This window comes from Adiantum capillus-veneris, chromosome 6 (genome assembly GCF_014529385.1).
Source record: "Adiantum capillus-veneris isolate H3 chromosome 6, ASM1452938v2, whole genome shotgun sequence".
Classification (NCBI taxonomy): domain Eukaryota; kingdom Viridiplantae; phylum Streptophyta; class Polypodiopsida; order Polypodiales; family Pteridaceae; genus Adiantum; species Adiantum capillus-veneris.
The window spans coordinates 157,653,162-157,672,571 of NC_140936.1; the positions used below are offsets into that span (position 1 = coordinate 157,653,162).

At 43.9% G+C, this 19,410-nt stretch overlaps 1 protein-coding gene across 1 annotated transcript in view; it reads right to left on the bottom strand.

The window, feature by feature from the left end:
• Positions 1-19,410, bottom strand: part of LOC147456573 (putative protein phosphatase 2C 5) — a 101,589-nt gene that overhangs the window by 48,732 nt on the left and 33,447 nt on the right. The gene's annotated exons all lie outside the window — the stretch shown is intronic.

A 19,410-nucleotide genomic window follows, 5' to 3' on the forward strand; every position in this document is an offset into this window, starting at 1 on the left:
CATCTAAAATACCGCAATATGAGTGTTCTTCAGGCAGCACAAGATGCGTGACTAGAGAATTGTGAAAGGAATCTCTAATGGGCAGAACAAAATACCCAACTCAGTAAAAATTGAGAGCTACAACAAGCACATTAATGAAGATGGGTCCTAATTCGTAGAAACATGGAACAGGGACAGAGAAAAGAGTTGGGGAGAGGCAAAAGTTAAGGAACCGGGTTGGTGCAGGGAACGGCCATAATGAAATTAAATAATAAATCTTCTTTAACCTTTTTTTGAGCTTTGCATAACCACATGAAACAACTTAAGCAGATTGCATAGATAGTAGGAGAGGGAGCTCCAAGCTTGAGCGCTCATGTGTGAAGAACAAGACCAAAATATAGTACCAAACGCATTGACTTATCGCTCCGTTGTCACAGAGGTACACGCTGCTATGTGACGCCTCATCAGCATGAATAGATGATACACAAAGCCAAGAGTGGACCCCTCCATGTCTGTCACATGCAAGAGGACGTAGACAAGCCGGAAAGCCACTGCCAAGGAGTGCACCTCTACCCAAAAGCTCATCGAGCACTTTCCTCTATATGTGCCTCCTAGGCTCGGTCTGCGCATGGTGCATCAACCGCCGCTTAGGGTCCACAATTGTGTGCAACAATGCATCCCTCAACCTGTAAAGCCTCAGAAGTACTAGGTACATGTATGCAAACCTAGTCTTCGAGGGACACACCATGTCTATTGTATTGTGACTCCTGAATATGGCAAATGCTTGATGTTTCTTGCAGAAGAAAGCAGTCCTCTTCGTTGCATCAAAAACAACAGGCTGTACCCAAGACAACTTGCCAATATTCTCCATGAGCAAGTTGAGACAATGTGCAGCACATGGAGTCCAAACTATGCGAGCGAATTCCACCTAAACGATCTCTCCCATGGCCTTGTAGTTGGATGCATTGTCCGTGACAGCCTGTAAAACCATATGACCATTAACCTATAGTTACAGCTACAAAAAAGCGCGAGAGGGTCGGGAAAACCTCCTGGTGGAGAAAACTCTTCTTCGCCACTCCCATGGTCACCACCTCCATGCAAAGTATCCATTCCGCTTCGGGTGATGACCATACACTGTGATCTTGGTTCTTAAGTTCACGAGGAACTTGGGTTCTTGTGGGTCTTGGGTTCTTGAGGTTCTTGAGGGTCTTGAGGTTCTTGAGGTTCTTATTTCGCTTGCAATATGTGTTAGAGAAGGATCTTCTCTTCACCCGGGTCTGCTCTTTTCCGCGGGCGCACCTCTTAGCGGCCTTGCGCTCACACCAAGGTTGCTTTCTCCCACCTCACGTCGATTGGCCGGCCGCTAAGTGCACGGTCCGCTCTCAATAAGTGAAAAGAGGCACAAGGGGAGGCTAGACAAGCCCTTCTTTCTTCGGTTTCTATCACTCTTCAAAAACACGATTAGGAATCGACACGCCCAAGAGAATTGGGTTACGTGCGACCACAACAAGCAACAAAAAAAAAAATCTTATGGTTCTTGTGGTTCTTTCCTTGAGTGGTACAGAACACTACCAAAGCTCTGATACCAATGTAAGGTGCAACGGAAGTGAATGTTGAACTTTGCTCAAGATGAGTGCTTCGAACTGTGCTCAAGGTTCCTTTTCTTAGGGAAGGGAGAGCCTTCCGTGCTCTTAATGAGAGAGTGCAAGTGATCACAAACAAAGTGAATAGACACTGTGCGAGAAGGTGCTGAGACTGAGAGATAGAGAGAGAAGAGAATACGACACCAGGGATGTGTAAAACCCTCCTCCAAGGGCCCACTCTCGATGGCGAGAGTAGTCTGCTATTGATTGCACAATCTGGTACAAGACTCTGATGCAAGTCGTCAGACTATGATGCAAGGTGGATCTCAACTTGAAGACGACGGCGACGACGAGGATGGCGACGACGACGGCTGAAAGGGCTATCTGCTGGTGATTCCTATCTGCTGAATTCTACTGCTGCAATCGTGATTTGCTGCTATACCAAAACGCTGGTATGCTGCTGCTGAAAACGCTAACTGCTGCTATACCAAAACGTTAGTCATTGGCTGACTTCGCTGCTTCTGATGCGTGTAAACGCTGGTCTGATATGTACTTGTGAAAACGTTGATGGCTGATAGCAAAAACCTGAATTGTGGCTGCTAAATCATTGCTGAAAAACGCTTTGCTACTGGCTGTATTGCTACTAAGTGCAGGCCTGATAAGCATTGAGGAGTTGTTGCTGAAAATGCCAAGGCAGGGGCTGAAATCGCTGGAGTCCTTTGCTGAAAACGCTGGCTTTGCTATAGGAAGAAAACGCCAGGGCTTCTTGCGGTTGGTCTTGCTTCAAAAGGTGCCTATTGAGCAATGCTCCTGCTGCCTCTTCTGCCAGAAAGTGCTAGCTCTAGTTTGCTTATATATTTCATTAGCAAAATTGCCCTACCTAGTTCCCAACAAAAGTCACTTAATAAAAAAGTGAAAAATGTCAAAAATAGGGAAATTAGGTTTTAATGCACTGGAAAATTCCCTTGATGGATTCTGATGGATTCTGACGGGAATGCTGATGATCGTGCTGTGTGGAACCGGAGGATATGCATCTACTCTATGTGTCTCGTCATGCACGATCTGCGACCAGACTCACAATAGTTTGCTTATATATTTCATTAGCAAAATTGCCCTACCTAGTTCCCAACAAAAGTCACTTAATAAAAAAGTGAAAAATGTCAAAAATAGGGAAATTAGGTTTTAATGCACTGGAAAATTCCCTTGATGGATTCTGACGGGAATGCTGATGATCATGCTGTGTGGAACCGGAGGATATGCATCTACTCTATGTGTCTCGTCGTGCACGATCTGCGAACAGACTCACAAAAGTGCCATATCACTTCCTATTCTACATTGACTAGACTGAATTGAACCATGGTCATGTTGTAGCTTGTCAATGGACACATAGGGTTGGATGTGTCACGTGACATACGGAGTATCAATTGATGGAGATGCAACGTCCACAACAGGTTGATGATTGTGCAAAGCAAATGCTTCACTTTGCAAAGGATCCTTAGTATGCCAAATTTTTGACCCAGCACCCGATCGATGAGGTGCATTCCCATTGGCAGAAAGCGATTAATTCCCCAATAAAGTCAGCCCTCAAGAAACCTCTTGTCCCACGGATGTTTACTGAAGATGAACTTGAGGATGTTGTCGAAAGACGAGTCAACCAATTTTTGGGGGCAACGAAGAAGCAACTGAAGAAACGCAACAAGGGAACTGACTACCCTGGTTCTTTGGGCCGAAAATCCTCTTTTGCAAATGCAAGAAAATAGAAGAAGCATGTACGCTTCGAAGAATTGTCCAGTTCGTTCTCAACTTCTTTTGACAGCTCGGACAACTCATCCTCTTCTGACTCAAGTGATGAGGACAAAAAGGGAAAGAAACGACGAAAGATCCAGAGATTGAGAAAGATCAAGAAGGCCGAGAAAAGCAAATCCCGACACTTTTCTGACAGCTTTGATGAGGATTCATCCTCTTCTAAGAGTTCGGACTCCGATGACCATATGTTTTATTCAAAGAGGAAGCACCTTTACAGAGCCAACCAATATGATTTTCTTGAGGACAAGGGCAAAAAGACCAAGGAATTCAAAGAGGGTGGACAGGTAGTAAAATTCGAAACCTTTTCGGGGTTTCGAGATGCTCCTAAGGCTTTAGCCTTTATTTCACAGTTTGACATAGCGTTTTCTGGAGGCCACTACAGAGCACTCCAAGATTAGACGGGCAGTATCATTTTTGAAAGGCAATGCACGGACATGGTGGTCCTCTTCTGTTAAGAAAAGAAGCACCAACAAAGTGGTTGAAGTTCAAGAGACTCTTTATTTCTTCGGGGCTCACTCAATAATACAAATGAGACGTGATTATTGACTGGAATCATCTTCGGATGGTCAAGGCAGAAACTTTGGATACTTGTTGTGAGAGATTTTGGGATGTTTTTCTACCTGTTTCATCCTTTAAGAAGATCAGTTTCAAGCAGCAAATGGAGCAATTCTACGGTGGACTGCCCAAAGAGACTACTGCTTGTTTCACAGATCTGAGTCCATACAGCAATTGATGGGACATGCTATGCATTGGGAACCTTCAACAAGTCATAACAGAAGCAAACGACAGAAAGATACGCGACCTCGACTCACAGAAGAACAGAAAGACATTTCAAAACATGAAGTGTGTTTAGAATGTGGGGAACAAGGACATATATTTGCACGGTGCTCAATAAGGCACAAGAATGAGAATGACTGACAGATTGAAAATAGAACTCGGTGAGGAGATACTCGTTCCAGAACAGATACTAGTTAGAAACTTACGGATGAACTGGCATTATTTTGCTTTGTGAATTTATGAATGAATGATTTTGAAGTAGGACTTTTTGAAGATGACTTTGATTTACGTATGAAACTAATGTTTTATGGAAGATCCTACTATTTGTGAACAGATAACATGTGAAATCGAGAATGAGATGATAACGAATTCGGAGCAATGACAGCTCCAGAATGAACCTGATAACGATAAAAATCATGAATTTTGAATCATGATGAATGATTGAATGGAACTGTTATGAGCGCACCAAGAGTTCCCGAGGGATGAGATGGCCACACAATGAAAAGATGACTAGAATTGAATGATTGAACCACTCTGTTCAGTATGAACTCAATGTTTGATTGATGGATTGGAATCCCCGAAAATGATTACTCACACATGATTGTGTTTGCGTGCAGGATTGAAAGATGGAATGATTGACAAAATGACTGCAGCATTTTGGTTTAGAGAAATCTATGGACATGATCGCAATAAGGATTAGTTAATCGAACATTAGTGAGGTCCGGGCAGATCGAGATGCGATTGCTAAATACGTACCAGGAACCATGGTCCTAGATCAGAATAGATTTATGTGATATGATCCGAATGTGATGTGAATGTGATGTACTATCGTCTTTGTACAAGTGCTGATTTGTGTCGTCTAGTGCATCGGTACTTACAGTCAATGTCTACTGAACTGGTTTATGGCTTATGTCTGATTTTGTAGGCGTATCGAGGGTGATTACAATTCTCTCAAGAGGGGGGTATGTCACAAAATGATGACATGGCAATATTGCCCACGTGCTGACGTGGAAAGACTATACGAATTCTCGCGATCTGCGCTAACATACTACATGGCTGCCGTAACAATTTTCGGTAAAAAGCACTGACATGCTGACGTGGCGGGCTGTATGGATTTCCGCAATTTGCACTGATTGCGTTTGGGGGCAAATTTTAGACCAGATGCTTTTGGGATTGACTGCTTTTGAATTGAATTGCATTGGGGCATCCCTTGTAAGAATAAATAGACCCTTGGGGCCTCACTCTGCAGAGCCTCTGGACGCAGAGTCTCAGAGCAGAGGTCCCTCGAGTGTTGTACTTTGCTCAAGCATTAATATAAAAATAAATACCGAAAGGGGAGCTAGATTTTGGGGCCGATACCTCTGGACACGGAACTATGCCGGGCCGTGTCGACTCAAATTTTGAAGTTGTGGAGTATTTTAAGTGATTCTCTCGTGTCTCGTGTCAGATTCTCGACTTGGGGTGTCCAAGTCCGTGACATTATTTGAGTGACTTGAGGGTCACATAAATTAAAAACCGTTGCAAGTTACACGTGCGGTAAATTGTGTCACGAAGTGATGACATGGCTGCCCGAGAGGAAACCCTAACCCTGATGCTGCTGAAAACCCTAAATCTGGAAACCCTAAACCTAAAACCTGCAAACCCTAAAATCTGCCAAAAAACCTAAAAACTGCAGAAACCTTAACCCTAACCCTAAAAAGGGCAGCATGGAAATCCCGTAAAATGCGCAGAGATGCTGACGTGGCACCGTACGGCAAGGCTCGGAAAAAGCGGCGCAACTTACGGCAGAATCTGCTTTTGCTCTACGCAATTGGAGAGAGAGAGAGAGAGAGAGAGAGAGAGAATACTTTTGCTTTATTTTCTAAAGCTCAAGAGAGCTTGCGAGAGAAAGAAACTTTGCTTTTATATTTTAGGCTTTTGATTTGAAGCTTTTGGGGCTCTACTTTTGGCATCCCTTGTAAAATAAATATGTGGATTGGGCTCCCACTCTGCAGACCATCTGGACACCGGTCTGAGAGTGAGACCCGATACACTCTTGTACTTTGAATGTTGATTAATACAAAAGGAATACCGAAAGGGGCGCTAGTCTTTGGGGCCAATATCTCTAGGCACGAAACTCCACCGGGCCAGTGCAATAATATTGTGAACTGTGAACTGTTTTGAAGTGGTTATTTGGTGCTGTCGTGATTGATTCTTGACTTGGAGTGTCCAAGTCTGTTACAGTAGTATCACAGCAAGACCTCTTTGAAGGAGGTGCACACGCAGTGGCAGAAAACCGCAGAACCACCCCGAAAACCCGCTCTCAAGAAACCTCCTCCTCCCAAGAAATATACAGAAAGGTAATTAGAAGAGGTGGTTGATGCACGAATTGCTCAGCTTTTTGACGCGCAAAACAAAGCTAGAAAGCACAGCAAAAAGCAGAAGAAAGGCACTGACTTCCCGGGCTTTTTGGGTCGTCAGTCGACATTTGAAGAAGCAAAGAAACAAAAGAAGCGTGTTCGATTTGAAGGAGTACCCAATTCTTCTTCTTCTTCTTCTTCTGGCAGTTCTTCTAGCTCTTCGAAATCGAGCGAAGAAGACAGAAAAGGGAAAAAGCGAAGCAAGAAACAACGCTTCGGAAAGGGCAAGAAAAAGGCAAAGAAGTCTGAATCTCACCCAGTGACTGACAGTTCTACTGAGGACTCGTCTTTAGACAGTTCAGACTCCGATGACGGAAAATTTTATGCGAACAAGAAAGTCTGAGAGTTTAAGGAAGGTGGACAATCAATCAAATTTGACACATTTTTTACATGTAGAGATGCTTCGAAGGCAGTCTGACCTACCCCACCGATGAGGTCATGACACAACGACCCGAACAGACTTCAGCGAATGAAAGTAGAAAGAGAAAGAGCAACCCAGAAAGGAAGGATGCACGACCCAAGCTTACTTCTCAGGAGAGAGCTCGCTTCATTAGGGAGGGGAAGTGCTTTGGATGCGTAGAACATGGACATATCTCCGCGAAGTGCCCTAAAAAGGCAAAGAAAGGACAGAATGACAAGGACGACGAAAGGCCTGAGAGTTCGAGAGCACCTGAGGAACGTGGAAGAAAAGGCAAGATGAAAACAGGACTGGTTCCAGATTGTGTGGGTACCGATCCCAACACCATGGACGAGAGTACAGAACTTTGCCGAGCTTGGGGCAAAGTGAAAGACCAAGAGGCCCTGATCTTCTTTGATGGAGGAGCCAAGGCTAACTTCATTTTACCAGAATTGGCGGCGCGGCTCGAGATCACTCCCGATCGCATGGGACCACTTGCGGAGGCTATTCTAGCGGCACCCGGCAGGGACGCAGCCATTACACATGTCATTGGCAAACTTCGGTTGCATTGTCAGGGATATTTGGGGCATGAGGACTTTTTCATAATGCCTTTGGAAGGTTGTGATGTTCTCTTAGGGATTCCCTGGTACCACAAGAACAATGCCGTGGTCGATTATCGGGCGAGGAAAGCGACATTGACTACAGAGAAGGGCAAAACTATTGTACTTGATATTAAACTGAAGCGCGAGTCTGTCCCTATTGTATCAGCTTCGGCCATTTCTAAATTAATGAAATCCAGTCTGTTTGTTTACTCGATCTTTATGAAAGAATTGAGCGATAAGGATAGTACAAATTTGTCTAAACTTGATAAAGAACGCCAAGATTTTCTCCACTCTCACGCCGATTGCTTCTCAGAGGGCTTACCAGGCGACTTACCACCTGCTTGTCCTGTAGATCATACCATTGATTTGATACCTGGAAGCACAACACCAAAACGGCTACCTTACCGTGTGAGCCGAGCACAGAATGAAGAGATTATGAACCAAGTGAAAGACCTCTTGGAAAAGGTTCTTATCTAGCCTAGTCCTTCACGGTATTGCTCTCCAATGTTGTTGGTTTTGAAGAAAGACGGATCTTGGAGAATGTGCATCGATTATAGAGCTCTCAACAAAATCACCATCAAGCACAGATTTCCGATTCCTACGATCGATGACAGATTACAAGGATCCTCGTGCTTTAGCAAGATTGATTTGAAGGGTGGATATCATCAGATCAGAATCGCACCGGAAGACGTCTACAAGACAACCTTTCAGATGACTTTTGGGTTATTTGAGTTTTTGGTGATACCTTTTGGCTTCGCCAATGCTCCTGCAACATTTAATCGGATGATGGACAAGATTTTTCGAGAGTACAGGCTATTTGTTGGCACTTTCTTTGACGATATAATTGTTTTCTCCAAGAATGAGGCAGAACACAAAGATCATCTGCTTCAGGTCTTTCACGCATTACGAGATCACAAGTTAGTGATTAATGCAAAGAAAAGAAAATTTTTCCAACCAAAGATACACTTTTTGGGACACATTGTCTCAGCAACAACTGTCACAAGATGGGCACCATGTGACAATAGACAAGAACAGACTGAAACAAACTTTTAGCACTTCAATAACAACTGAATTGAGAGACAGAGAGAGACGACACGCGACACGGAGTGGCGGAATTCCACCCCAGAGAGTATTGGCCCCAAACCTTGGCGCCCCTTTCGGTATTTCTTTATATTGCATCAACACAATACAAGCCGATACTCGAGACTCTGCACCTTCTCTAGGAAGCATGACAGAGAATGAGCCCTAGCCTCATATTTAAAGGCCCTTGGCCTGAACAGCAGTTACAGTAAAAAGCCTTTAAAACTCAAAAGCATCTGGTCCGAAAAGCAAGCCAAAAGCTGCCAGTGTATTTTACGGATATTCGTACAGCCTGCCACGTCATCAACCAACGAAATTTTTGAAAATCTTCTTGCTGCCCTTAGGGTTAGGGTTAGGGTTTCTGTAGTTTTAGGGCTAGGGTTTCTAGAATTAGGGTTTGCAGGTTTTAGGGTTAGGGTTTCTAGAATTAGGGTTTGTAGGTTTTAGGGTTAGGGTTTTCAAAATTAGGGTTTCAACAATTAGGGTTTTTGGTAGAAATTAGGGTTAGGGTTTTTGCTCTCAGGCAACCACGTCATCACTTTGTGACACTTCTTCTGTTACTTGTTCTTCTTAGGGTTTAGGCCCCTCGGCCACATATGTAAGTTAGCTCCATTCTTTAGGCTTTGACACGTCAGTAGTTTGTTACATCTCCCCTTCTTGAAAGAGAGTAATCGTCCGTGATTACAGCATATCTGCAAAACAACTCAAGTTAGCTCAAATAACTTTCCGAGGGACAATCAATTTGCTCTTTTTATCAAAGACTTAGCTTCTTAACAACTAAATTGAGAGAGAGAGAGAGAGAGAGAGAGACGACACGTGACACGGAGTGGAGGAATTCCACCCCAGAGAGTATTCGCCCCAAACCTTGGCGCCCCTTTCGGTATTTCTTTATATTGCATCAACACGGTACGAGCCGGTACTCGCGACTCTGCACCTTCTCCAGAAAGCATGACAGAGAATGAGCCCTAGCCTCATATTTAAAGGCCCTTGGCTTGAAAAACGGTTACAATAAAAAGCCTATAGAACTCAAAAGCTTAGGGTCCAAAAAGCAATGCCAAAAGCTGCCAGCGTAATTTACGAAAATCCGTACAGCCTGCAACGTCATCAGCCAGCGCAATTTTCAGAAATCTTCTTGTTGCCCTTAGGGTTAGGGTTAGGGTTTCTGCAATTTTAGGGTTAGGGTTTCCAAAACTAGGGTTTGCAGGTTTTAGGGTTAGGGTTAGGGTTTCGAGGATTAGGGTTTCAACAGTTAGAATTTCTGGCAAAAATTAGGGTTAGGCTTTCCAAGATTAGGGTTTCAACAGTTAGGGTTTTTGGCAAAAATTAGGGTTAGGGTTCCTGCTCTCGGGCAACCACATCATCACTTTGTGACACTTCTTCTGTTACTTGTTCTTCTTAGGGTTTAGGCCCCTCGGCCACATCTTTAAGTTGGCTCCATTCTTTAGGCTTTGACACGTCCGCAGTTTGTTACAGCAGGAGTGCAAATGGATCCGGCCAAGATAGAGGCTATCCGTGATTGGCCCTATTTGAAGAATGTCCATGAAGTTAGAAGCTTCTTGGGATTGTGTTCGTACTACAGGCGGTTCATTCAAAAGTTTGCAGAGGTTGCTTCCCCTTTGCATATCTTGACACGGAAAGGAGTCCCTTTCTCGTGGGAACCCACAGAAGTGACTGCCTTTCAGACATTGAAAGAGAAATTGACTACGGGACCAGTTTTGACTTTGCCGGACTTGCAATGTCACAAAGTGATGACGTGGCTGCCCGAGAGGAAACCCTAACCCTGATGCTGCTGAAAACCCTAAATCTGTAAACCCTAACCCTAGAACTTGCAAACCCTAAAATCTGCCAAAAACCCTAACCCTAACCCTAAAAAGGACAGCATGGAAATCCCGTAAAACGCGCAGAGATGCTGATGTGGCACCGTACGGCAAGGCCCGGAAAAGCGGCGCAACTTACGGCAGAATCTGCTTTTGCTCTACGCAATTGGAGATAGAGAGAGAGAGAGAGAGAGAGAGAGAGAGAGAATACTGTTGCTTTATTTTCTAAAGCTCAAGGGAGCTTGTGAGAAAAAGAAACTTTGCTTTTATACTTTAGGCTTTTGATTTGAAGCTTTTGGGGCTCTGCTTTTGGCATCCCTTGTAAAATAAATATGTGGATTGGGCTCCCACTCTACAGAGCATCTGGACGCAGAGTCTGAGAGTGAGACCCGATTCACTCTTGTACTTTGAACACTGATTAATACAAAAAGAAATACCGATACGGGCGCAAGTCTTTGGGGGCAATATCTCTAGGCACGGAACTCCGCCGGGCCAATGCAAATCTATTGTGAACTGTGAACTGTTTTGAAGTGGTTATTTGGTGCTGTCGCGATTGATTCTTGACTTGGAGTGTCCAAGTCTATTACAGTGGTATCTGAGCACGGCCGATTTCTCTTCTATGGGAAATCCGATACCGATTTTTTTTCCGCGGCACCTATGGCTTCACGCAAGGATCAGTCGACTCCCTCTGTATCCGGAGATGCGGGTAGGGATCACAACGAAGATTCCAACAGAGAGTATGGCCTGCCTCGGCCTACTCAAGCGGAGCGTCGAGAGATGCAGCGTCAACGATTGATCAGCTACGCAACAAAGATGATGTTTAATTTTGCCAAGGACCCAAAAATCACAAAATATATGAGCAAAACCTCTTTGAAGGAGGTGCACACGCAATGGCAGAAAACCTCAGAACCAACCCGAAAACCCGCTGAAACCTCTTGCTCACAAGCAATATACAGAGAAGGAATAAGAAGAGGTGGTCGATGCACGGAATGCTCAGCTTTTTGACGCACAGAACAAAGCCGAAAAGCACGGCAAAAAGCAGAAGAAAGGCACTGACTTCCCGAGTTATTTGGGTTGTCAGTCGACATTTGATAAGGCAAAGAAATAGAAGAAGCGTGTTCACTTGGAAAGAGTACCCACTTCTTCTTCTTCTCCTTTTGACAGTTCTTCTAGCTCTTCGGATTCGAGCGAAGAACACAGAAAAGGCAAAAAGCGAAGCAAGAAACAACGCTTCGGAAAGGGTAAGAAAAAGGCAAAGAAGTCTAAATCTCACCCAGTGAGTGACAGTTCTACAGAGGACTCGTCTACAGACAGTTCAGACTCTAACGACGGCAACTTTTATGCGAACAAGAAGAATTTTTATAAAGCCAACCTGTATGACCTTCTAGAAGATAAATGCAAGAAAGTCCGAGAGTTTAAGGAAGGTGGACAGTCGATCATATTTGACACTTTTTCAGGATATAAAGATGCTTCGAAGGCTTTGTCTTTTATACATCAGTTTGACATCGCTTTCGCGGGAGGACGCTACTCAGAGCACTCCAAGATTCGGAGAGCTGCCTCTTATTTTAATGGGAATGCTCAAACTTGGTGGTCCACGCTTCTATTAAGCAAGACTACGCCACTTAAATGCCTGAAATTCAAGAGGCTTTTTATTTCTTATTGGCTGACTCGAGACTATGAACGTGATATACGAACTGCTTGGAACCATCTCCAGTTAGGGTCTTATCCAGCCTAGTACTTCACCGTATTGCTCTCCAGTGTTGTTGGTTTGAAGAAAGACGGATCTTGGAGAATGTGCATCGATTATAGAGCTCTCAACAAAATCACCATCAAGCACAGATTTCCGATTCCTACGATCGATGATATACTCGACAGATTACAAGGATCCTCGTGCTTTAGCAAGATTGATTTGAAGGGTGGATATCATCAGATCAGAATCGTGCTAGGAGACATCTACAAGTCAGCTTTTCGGACGACTTTTGGGTTATTTGAGTTTTTGGTGATGCCTTTTGGCTTAACCAATGCTCCTGCGATATTTAACCTCATGATGGACAGGATTTTTCAAGAGTACAGGCTATTTGTTGGCACTTTCTTTGACGATATCATTGTCTTCTCCAAGAATGAGGCAGAACATAGAGATCATCTGCTTCAGGTCTTTCAGGCATTAAGAGATCACAAGTTAGTGATTAATGCAAAGAAAAGTGAATTTTCCCTACGAGAGATACTCTTTTTGGGATACATTGTCTCAGTAGCGGAAGACCAAATGGATCTGGCCAAGATAGAGATTGTAACAGACTTGGATACTCCAAGTCAAGAATCAATCACGACAGCACCAAATAACCACTTAAAATAGTTCACAGTTCACAATAGATTTGCACTGGCCTAGCAGAGTTCCGTGCCTAGAGATATTGGCCCCAAAGACTGGCGTCCCTTTCGGTATTTCTTTTTGTATTAATCAGTGTTCAAAGTACAAGAGTGGATCGGGTTTCACTCGCAGACTCTACGTCCAGATGCTCTGCAAAGTGGGAGCCCAATCCACATATTTATTTTACAAGGGATGCCAAAAGCAGAGCCCCAAGAGCTTCAAATCAAAAGCCTAAAATATAAAAGCAAAGTTTCTTTCTCTTACAAGCTCTCTTGAGCTTTAGAAAATAAAGCAAAAGTATTCTCTCTCTCTCTATCTCCAATTGCGTAGAGTAGATTCTGCCGTAAGTTGCACCGCTTTTTCCGGGGCTTGCCTACGGTGCCACGTCAACATCTCTGCGCATTTTCCTGGATTTCCCTGCTGCCCTTTTTAGGGTTAGGGTTTCTGCAGTTTTTAGGGTTTTGGGCAGATTTTAGGTTTTGCAGGTTTTAGGGTTAGGGTTTCTAGATTTAGGGTTTTCAGCAGCATCAGGGGTAGGGTTTCCTCTCGGGGAGCCACGTCATCACTTTGTGACATAGCCCCCTCTTGAAAGCATTGTAATCGCCCTCGATTACGCCTGCAAAACAGACAGAGGCCATAAACCGTCTTAGCAGACACTGACTATTAGTACCTACATACTAGGAACACACATCTAGCACATGTACCAATCAACAGTCGCATCACATGACATCACAGCACCTCACATGACATTCAACATTCATTCGGATGTTAGACCAGGATTTATCGACAATGTAGCTAGCAATCTCATCTAGATCCAATCGAGACCTCATCGATGTCCGATTGACCCCAGATTTACGAGTTTGTTTTGGAAGGCAATTTGGGAGAACATTGTCACGCGGTTGTAGTTCTCGTCATCGTTTCACCCGCAGACTAACGAGCAATCTCAGATTGCCAATTCAGTGGTTTTAGATTTATTGAAGTCTTATATCTTGGATCAGAAGACTCAATGGGAAAAGTACCTACCTTTGGCGGAATTTGCCTACAATAACACGATACACTCTTCGACGGGGAAGGCGTCATTTGAGATTGTTGAAGGTGCTGCGAAGGTTCCACCCTTCCTAAGCACGAAAGATAAGATTTTTGAAGCGGATGAATATATGCGAGACTTAGATACGGCTTTTGCCAAAGTTCGCGAGACTTTGCAGAAATCTCAAGAACGACAGAAAAAGGCAGCGGATCACCATCGTCGCAACTTGAAATTGAAGGAGGATGATTGGGTGTCTCAACTCCGAGTACAGACGGAAAAAGGATTGAGAGCTTGTCTCTCAGATTTCCCTTACGGGAAGGAACGACCATCGAGTCAAAGAATTAGAACGGAGGGGTTTTCTCCGGTTCTTGTGCTTGTAAAAAGATTCTCCCTAATAAAGGATTCTATTTAAGGGGGGGGACCAGCCCATCTTCTGGTCCCTAGTACTGTGTCGATCTTCTCTCTCTCTCTCTCTCTATTGATTTCTCTCTATATCCTTTGGCTTCAGTATTAAGTGATAAATTCTATTTATCCAAGTATATTTTATATTGTTATGCGCTCTCGTTTTTGATAGTGGTATCAGAGCATGGTCTCCTCTCTTTCTCTGTAAAGGAGGAAACTCTGGGAAGATACGCGAAGAAGCCATGACAAGCCAAGAGAGAAATAAGCAGGCGGAAACCTAAGTCTTGCAAGAAAAGCTCGTAGAGTTGGAAAAAAATTTATCTCTGCAAGAAGTCGACAGAAGACTTGGGATTCTCTGAGAAGGCGACAAGAGCATGATGCTCAAGAACCTCTAGGATCCAAGGAGCGGAATGCTCAAGATCCTTCAGAACCTAGGACATATCCATTAACATCAATACACCAAGAAATTCCATTATTTCGGGAAGGATATGAAGAAGGTGTCTAGACCTAGGAACACTTCCAGTCAAGTTTGATACTTTTGATGGAAAGGAAGATGCCGCGAAAGCTACTGCTTTCATTCGACAGTTTGAAGTTGTCTTTGCAAACGGCAATTTCTGGAAAAGCGTCGAAGGTGAGGCATGTGACCAAACACCTCAAGGGGATTGCAAGTGCTTGGTGGTATACCAAAGCTCTGCAAGGAACTTACAACAAGACTTGGATTCAATCCAAGGCTGAATTTTCCGACAAATTTTTTTCCTCTACGCTTTGAGGAAGGCATCCAAGAAGATTGGGATCGGTTTGCCCAATAGAAATACGAGCGAGTCAAAGCAAGTAGTGGTTCACTCTTGCCAAGGTAGCTCCATTCTTGATCCTCTCTGAGGAAGGAAAGATGAACAAATTTAACGAAGGACTTTTGCTCGAATTTTGTAAACGCATCTGCAAGATACTTTGCAGCAGATGGTGGAGTCAACAATAAAAGCTGAAAGTGTACACCTTATTGTACATAGAATACAATCCCCGCAGTGGGACAAGAACCATTGAACACAGAAACAACGAATTTTTGTTACCTCTCCTCGAAGGATATTGCTATCCGGAGAAAGTTTGGAGTAAGGGAATTCAATCTATAACTCCTGAGATTTTGAACAAAAGACCCTCGAACTTTAAGTGAGAGGGCAGGTCTTTGATCAAAGTTAAATCTTTGAGGGATTTGAAAACTGCGTATTGCTTTTATGCACGGGATATGCATGTGTCTAACCAGGACAATCACTCTCAAGTGTTTATGAGAGTAGGGTTGAGTCAGAACATTGTTTTATACGATGAATTGCTTTGCTTAACCATCCGGAAGGTCCATGATTGATCTGGTATCCGGTAATTCTCGAACAGTTGCCTGCTACTGCGGGTAGGAAATTATGAAGGAACCATTCTGAGCTTTCAAGCAAAGAAAAGCTTTTATCAAGCTTAAGTACCTTACGAACCAACACTCCCTACCCGGTAAGGGAAGACATGGTTGTGCTTTTCGCACAAGTGAATGAACACTCTCTTTATGAGGGAAGGCACAAGCGACGGCTACGGCCTCTGCTCGAGGACTCCAAGGATTGAAATCCTAGTTTATTTGATGAGCGGGTTTTGCTCTGAGATTGAGCCAAGGGATCGTCAAATTGAGCGTCTTCGCTCTAAGGATCTTACGAAGGGAAGGTAATTTCCTAGGCTCACTGAAACTTATGTACACCTTTGGGTACATGGATAACACACGAAGATGCAGACCTATGCTAAGGAATTGGACGGGAGTTTGTTATACTCTCTTGAGCGCCTTTTTGCGCGCAAGGATATTCCGACATGAGAATCTCTATTTGAGAATGTGTTCGGTAGAAGGACTTTGAGTCTCTACGGAGAAGAGGTTTTTTGATGATCGTTGATCGTTCAGTACGCTATGTGCTTTTACCATTACAGTAGCAACTTTTGGTTGCGGTGTATGTTTCTCCATGAGCAGGTCAAGTAGCATTTACACGCTGCTGGAATAAATTCGAACTATTATGTTCGTAAGAATATAGTTCGCCAACCGTTTCAAAATGGTAAGAATTACATATGGAAGAACATTCCTGAGAATCAAAGAGGGTTCGCTCTATTGTGAACCGGGCTTGAACGTACGTTCAGAAAATGCTATGGCTAGAATCCTATCTGCCTGAGATTTTGCAAGGCGTCATTGATGCTCGCAAGGTGAATCATTTTTTATGATTATGTAAGGAAGAGACTCTAATGGGCGTCTGGAAAACACTGCTGGTGGTAATAACTCGCAGGAGGAAAAGATTGGAAGGAAGTGCCGCCGTGCAAAAGGAATCTTCGGATTGGAACAGTCCGCCTACGTTGAGCGACGGCCCGAAACAAGCACCATCTTTAAGGTGATCGCACACTTTGTTTGTGAAGGAAGACATCGAGATTAATACTCTTATGATTTGGGCATTCCCTATGTGGGAGGACACGAGGTTTAATACCCTCTGGACTAATAGCGCAGGATTATGCGCTAGGACAGATACCTAGATTGATTTCTAGGAGGATTATTCTTCTCGGGATTGAGAAGGTGGACTTGAGTTAACATGTTCTCAGATGAGGAAACTTCCGATCTGTTGGAAAGACGCGAATGACGAGCATGGCTTGTAACTTCAATGAAAGGTGAAGGATATCCTCGAGGTACTAGAGGAAAGAATTTACTTTAAGTTCTCTTTTGAGAAAGGACTAGCTCAACTCACCATTGAGCAAGATTTGGAATCTTTCGGGTTTCTCCCCAACAGTTCAGTTGGATCTCTACAATTGAGGTCAACTGTTTATTAGTAAGAGGGATGTTGCTCAATTGGCTTTAGCTTACAGAAATATAATTCTGAATGAATTATTGGACTTATAAGTGCGAGGGTTTTCTCGCTTGGAACACCAAGAAAATAATTTTGAATGAATTATTGGAATTTTAAGTGAGAGGGTTTTTCTCACTGGAGACATCCGAGTACAGAGTATCCCTAGTGCGTCATTCAAACTAATGATAGGAGCACTGTGAAAGGGAATATCTGTAAGGCCACCAGGAACGGGTACTTCTAATGCGTCACAATGGATGGGTGACAAGGGAGCATCAGTAAGAAGTATCCGACCATCCGAGAATGGGCATCTCTTATGCGTCATAGGATGGGTGACAGAGCATCGTGAAGGGGATTGTACCGTAAGTTCGGTAGGAAAGGACTAGGTGATGGGTATTCCTGATGCGTCACAAGGTGGGTGACGGGTGCATCGGAAAGGGGATATCCATAGTCGAGAGGAAATCCGAACTGGAAAAGAGGAATACGCGTAAAGACGCAAGCACAAGAATAAAGATGGGTTCTGAGAAGCTTTTCTTAAAAAGCGGAAAATTTTAACGAGTTTTTCCGGAAGAGCAAACGCTTTCCCGCGAGGAATCTATGTTTGCATTGCATTTCTGCATGTGGTTGCATCCAGGGACGCCTGGGTGTTGTGAAAACCATAGTTTTAAACTTATAAGGTTTTATTGAGTTTTTTGGCAGGTTCATACCAATTTTAAAATATGCCGGCTGCCCACTTAATAAGTGGGCAGCCACTTAGCAGATAAAGCAACAAAACCAACCAGTGAATTCTCTCTCCTTATTTCGGGTAGAACCAAAAAAAAAACGGCCACGATCTCTACGCGAGCAGCTATTCGTGACGTGGCCAAGCAGCTATAAAAGCACCACATGCCCTCACTGATAGGGAGTTACCAACGTCAGCAAGAGAAGACTCTGCCGCCAGATAACGTAAGAGATCGCGAGACTACGAAGCACGGAAGTCGCTTTTCCCGCGCAAGAGCGATAGGTATCTATTGTGGATTCCTCATACGAATTGTTGTCGCATGTTTGCGTGTGTGTTTGCACGTACTTCATCGTGAAGGAGAAGCGAGAAGGCTTCGGCCTACGCTTGGGAATTCCGGAAACGGAATTCGGAAATTGTCTGCGGAGTCTCAACTCCGAGTACAAACGGAAAATGGATTCAGAGCTTGTCTCTCGGATTTCCCTTACGGGAAGGAACGATCATCGAGTCAGAGAATTAGAACGGAGGGGTTTCTCCGGTTCTTGTGCTCGTAAAAATATTCTCCCTAATAAAGGATTCTCTTTAAGGGGGACCAGCCCATCTTCTGGTCCCCAGTACTGTGTCGATCTTCTCACTCTCTCTCTCTATTTATTTATCCGAGTATATTTTATATTGTTATGCGCTCCCGTTTGTGACAGGGTATGTCACAAAGTGATGACGTCGCTGACGAGAGGAAACCCTAACCCTGATGCTGTTGAAAACCCTAAATCTGGAAACCCTAACCCTCAAACCTGCAAACCCTAAAATCTGCCAAAAACCCTAAAACCGCAGAAACCCTTACCCTAAACCTAACCATAACCCTAAAAAGGGCAGCGAGGAAATCCCGTAAAATGTGCAGAGATGCTGACGTGGCACCGTACGGCAAGGCCCGGAAAAAGCGGCGCAACTTACGATGAATCTGCTTTTGCTCTACAAAATTGGAGATAGACAAAGACAAAGTGATGATGTGGCTACCGAGAGCAAAAACCCTAATTTCTGCCAGAAACCGTAAAACCTGCAAACCCTAATTTCTGCCAAAAACCCTAATTGTGGAAACCCTAACTGCTCCTAAATGTGGCTGAAACCCTAAATAGGGCGGCATAAATGCCACGTGGCAACAGTACGGATTTCCGGGTTTTGCGGCGGAATTTACGGTGATACAAAATCAGCTTTCTGCGACGCAAATTGGACATATGAGAGAGAGAGAGAGAGAGAGAGAGAGAGAGAGAGAGAGAGAGAGAGAGAGAGAGAGAGAGAGAGAGAGAAATTCACTTGCTTTATTTGTAAAAAACTCAAATGAGTTTGTGAGAGAAAAAGAGAGTTTGCTTTTGGAACTAAAGCTTTTAGGGCTCTGCTTTTGGCATCCCTTGTAAACTTTAAATAAGCGGAGAGGGTTCTCACTCTGCAGAGCATCTGGACGCAGAGTCTGAGAGTGAAACCCTAACCGCTCTCTTGTACTTTAATCGTTGATTAATACATAAAGAAATACCGAAAGGGACGCCAGTCTTTGGGGCCAATATCTCTAGGCACGGCGGGCCAATGCAAATCTATTGTGATCTGTGAATTGTTTTGAAGT